We start from the raw sequence: 6000 nt of genomic DNA, 5'->3' as shown, positions 1-6000 counted from the left end.
GATAATAGATAATAGATGATAGATGATAGATGATAGATGATAGATGATAGATGATAGATGATAGGTAATAGATGATAGATAGATGATAGATAGATGATAGATAATAGATGATAGATAGATGATAGATAGAAGATAGATGATAGATAGAAGATAGATGATTGATAGAAGATAGATAGATGATAGATAATAGAAGATAGAAGATAGAAGATAGAAGATAGATAATAGATGATAGATGATAGATGATAGATAGATGATAGATAATAGATGATAGATGATAGATGATAGATTTATGATAGATGATAGATAGATGATAGATAGACGACAGAAAGAAGATAGATGATGTATAATAGATGATAGATAGATGATAGATAATAGATGATAGATAGAAGATAGATGATAGATGATAGATGATAGATAATAGATGATAGATGATAGATAGAAGATAGATGATAGATGATAGAAAGATAATAGATGATAGATAGAAGATAGATGATATATAGATGATAGATAGATGATAGAGAATAGATAATAGATGATAGATGATAGATGATAGATGATAGATAATAGATGAAAGATAGAAGATAGATGATAGATAGAAGATAGACGATAGATGATAGATAATAGATAATAGATAAAAGATAGATGATAGATAATAGATGATAGATAGAAGATAGATGATAGATAATAGATGATAGGTAATAGATGATAGATAGATGATAGATAGATGATAGATAGATGATAGATAGATGATAGATAATAGATAATAGATAATAGATAATAGATAATAGATAATAGATAATAGATAAAAGATAGATGATAGATAATAGATGATAGATAGAAGATAGATGATAGATAATAGATGATAGGTAATAGATGATAGATAGATGATAGATGATAGATAGATGATAGATAGATGATAGATAGATGATAGATAGATGATAGATAATAGATGAAAGATAGAAGATAGATGATAGATGATAGATGATAGATGATAGATGATAGATAGAAGATAGATGATAGATGATAGATAGAAGATAGATGATAGATAGAAGATAGATGATAGATGATAGATAATAGATAATAGATAATAGAACAGAGATAATAGATAATAGATAATAGATGATAGATAGAAGATAGATGATAGATAGAAGATAGATGATAGATAGAAGATAGATAGAAGATAGATAATAGATAATAGATAATAGATAATAGATAATAGATGATAGATAGAAGATAGAAGATAGATGATAGATAATAGATGATAGATAGAAGATAGATAATAGATGATAGATAGATGATAGATGATAGATAATAGAAGATAGATAATAGATGATAGATAGAAGATAGAAGATAGATGATAGATGATAGATAATAGATGATAGATAATAGATGATAGATAGAAGATAGATGATAGATGATAGATGATAGATAATAGATAATAGATGATAGATAGATGATAGATGATAGATGATAGATAATAGATGATAGATGATAGGTAATAGATGATAGATAGATGATAGATAATAGATAATAGATAATAGATGATAGATAGATGATAGATAATAGATGATAGATAGAAGATAGAAGATAGATGATAGATGATAGATGATAGATGATAGATAGAAGATAGAAGATAGATAGAAGATAGATAGATGATTGATAGAAGATAGAAGATAGAAGATAGAAGATAGATAATAGATAATAGATGATAGATAGAAGATAGATAGAAGATAGATGATAGATAGATGATAGATAATAGATAATAGATGATAGATGATAGATGATAGATAGAAGATAGATGATAGATAATAGATAATAGATGATAGATAGATGATAGATAATAGATGATAGATGATAGATGATAGATGATAGATGGAAGATAGATGATAGATAGATGATAGATAGATGATAGATAGAAGATAGATGATAGATAGAAGATAGATGATAGATAATAGATAATATATGATAGATAGATGATAGATAATAGATAATAGATAATAGATAATAGATGATAGATGATAGATAGAAGATAGATGATAGATGATAGATGATAGATAATAGATAATAGATGATAGATAAAAGATAGATAATAGATGATAGATGATAGATGATAGATGATAGATAGATGATAGATAATAGATAGATAATAGATAATAGATGATAGATAGATGATAGATGATAGATGATAGATGATAGATAATAGATAGAAGATAGATGAAAGTCAATAGATGATAGATAGATGATAGATAATAGATGATAGATGGAAGATAGATGATAGATATATGATAGATAGAAGATAGATGATAGATAGAAGATAGATGATAGATAATAGATGATAGATAGATGATAGATAGATGATAGATAATAGATAATAGATAATAGATGATAGATAGAAGATAGATAATAGATAATAGATAATAGATGATAGATAGATGATAGATAATAGATGATAGATGATAGATGGAAGATAGATGATAGATAGATGATAGATAGATGATAGATAGAAGATAGATGATAGATAGAAGATAGATAATAGATAATAGATAGATGATAGATAATAGATAATAGATAATAGATGATAGATAGAAGATAGATGATAGATGATAGATGATAGATGATAGATAATAGATGATAGATAAAAGATAAAAGATAAAAGATAGATAATAGATGATAGATGATAGATGATAGATGATAGATAGATGATAGATAATAGATGATAGATAGATGATAGATAATAGATGATAGATGGTAGATGATAGATGATAGATAGATGATAGATAATAGATAATAGATAATAGATGATAGATAATAGATGATGGATAGATAATAGATAATAGATGATAGATGATAGATGATAGATGATAGGTAATAGATGATAGATAGATGATAGATAGATGATAGATAATAGATGATAGATAGATGATAGATAATAGATGATAGATAGAAGATAGATGATAGATAGAAGATAGAAGATAGAAGATAGATAGAAGATAGATGATAGATAGAAGATAGAAGATAGATAATAGATAATAGATAGATAGATGATAGATAGAAGATAGATGATAGATAGAAGATAGATAATAGATGATAGATAAATGATAGATAATAGATGATAGATGATAGATAATAGATGATAGATGATAGATGATAGATAGATAATAGATAATAGATGATAGATAGATGATAGATAATAGATGATGGATAGATAATAGATAATAGATGATAGATGATAGATGATAGATGATAGGTAATAGATGCTAGATAGATGATAGATAATAGATGATGGATAGATAATAGATAATAGATGATAGATGATAGGTAATAGATGATAGATAGATGATAGATAGATGATAGATAATAGATGATAGATAGATGATAGATAGATGATAGATAATAGATGATAGATAGAAGATAGAAGATAGAAGATAGATGATAGGTAATAGATGATAGATAGATGATAGATAGATGATAGATAATAGATGATAGATAGATGATAGATAGATGATAGATAATAGATAATAGATGATAGATAGAAGATAGAAGATAGAAGATAGATGATAGATAAAAGATAGATAATAGATGATAGATGATAGATGATAGATAGATGATAGATAATAGATGATAGATGATAGATAGATGATAGATAATAGATGATAGATAGATGATAGATAGATGATAGATAATAGATAATAGATAGATGATAGATAATAGATGATGGATAGATAATAGATGATAGATGATAGATGATAGATGATAGGTAATAGATGATAGATAGATGATAGATAATATATAATAGATGATAGATAGATGATAGATGATAGATAGAAGATAGAAGATAGATGATAGATGATAGATAATAGATGATAGATAGAAGATAGATGATAGATAATAGATGATAGATAGATGATAGATAATAGATGACAGATAAATGATAGATAATAGATGATAGATAATAGATGATAGATGATAGATAGATGATAGATAATAGATAATAGATAATAGATGATAGATGATAGATAGATGATAGATAGATGATAGATAATAGATGATGGATAGATAATAGATAATAGATGATAGATGATAGGTAATAGATGATAAATAGATGATAGATAATAGAAGATAGATAGAAGATAGAAGATAGAAGATAGAAGATAGATAGAAGATAGATAGAAGATAGAAGATAGAAGATAGATGATAGATGATAGATAGAAGATAGAAGATAGATAATAGATAATAGATGATAGATAGATGATAGATGATAGATAATAGATGATAGATGATAGATGATAGATGGAAGATAGATGATAGATAGATGATAGACAGAAGATAGATGATAGATAGAAGATAGATGATAGATAATAGATGATAGATAGATGATAGATAGAAGATAGATGATAGATAATAGATGATAGATAGATGATAGATAATAGATAATAGATAATAGATGATAGATAAATGATAGATAATAGATGATAGATAATAGATGATAGATGATAGATGATAGATAGATGATAGATAGATGATAGATAGATGATAGATGATAGATGATAGATGATAGATAATAGATAATAGATGATAGATAGATGATAGATAATAGATGATGGATAGATAATAGATAATAGATAATAGATGATAGGTAATAGATGATAGATAGATGATAGATAGATGATAGATAATAGATGATAAATAGATGATAGATAATAGATGATAGATAGAAGATAGAAGATAGATGATAGATAGAAGATAGAAGATAGAAGATAGAAGATAGATGATAGAGAGATGATAGATAGAAGATAGAAGATAGATAATAGATAATAGATGATAGATAGATGATAGATGATAGATGATAGATAATAGATGATAGATAGAAGATAGATGATAGATAATAGATGATAGATAGATGATAGATAATAGATGATAGATAAATGATAGATAATAGATGATAGATAATAGATGATAGATGATAGATGATAGATGATAGATAGATGATAGATAATAGATAATAGATGATAGATAGATGATAGATAATAGATAATAGATGATGGATAGATAATAGATAATAGATGATAGATAGATGATAGATAATAGATGATAGATGATAGATAGAAGATAGAAGATAGAAGATAGATGATAGATAGAAGATAGAAGATAGATGATAGATAGAAGATAGATGATAGATAGAAGATAGATAATAGATAATAGATAATAGATAATAGATAATAGATAGATGATAGATAATAGATGATAGATGGAAGATAGATGATAGATAGATGATAGACAGAAGATAGATGATAGATAGAAGATAGATGATAGATAATAGATGATAGATAAATGATAGATAATAGATGATAGATAATAGATGATAGATGATAGATGATAGATAGATGATAGATAATAGATGATAGATAGATGATAGATAATAGATGATAGATAGATGATAGATAATAGATGATGGATAGATAATAGATAATAGATGATAGATGATAGATGATAGGTAATAGATGATAGATAGATGATAGATAGATGATAGATAATATATGATAGATGATAGGTAATAGATGATAGATAGATGATAGATAGATGATAGATAGATGATAGATAATAGATAGAAGATAGAAGATAGAAGATAGAAGATAGATGATAGATAGAAAATAGAAGATAGATAGAAGATAGATAATAGATAGAAGATAGAAGATAGAAGATAGAAGATAGATGATAGATAGAAGATAGAAGATAGATGATAGATAGAAGATAGATAATAGATAATAGATGATAGATAGATGATAGATAATAGATAATAGATGATAGATGATAGATGGAAGATAGATGATAGATAATAGATGATAGATAGATGATAGACAGAAGATAGATGATAGATAGAAGATAGATGATAGATAATAGATGATAGATGATAGATGATAGATAGATGATAGATAGATGATAGATAATAGATGATAGATAGATGATAGATAATAGATGACAGATAAATGATAGATAATA

This window comes from Hippoglossus hippoglossus, chromosome 6 (genome assembly GCF_009819705.1).
Source record: "Hippoglossus hippoglossus isolate fHipHip1 chromosome 6, fHipHip1.pri, whole genome shotgun sequence".
Taxonomy (NCBI): domain Eukaryota; kingdom Metazoa; phylum Chordata; class Actinopteri; order Pleuronectiformes; family Pleuronectidae; genus Hippoglossus; species Hippoglossus hippoglossus.
This window is presented reverse-complemented; position numbering follows the sequence as displayed.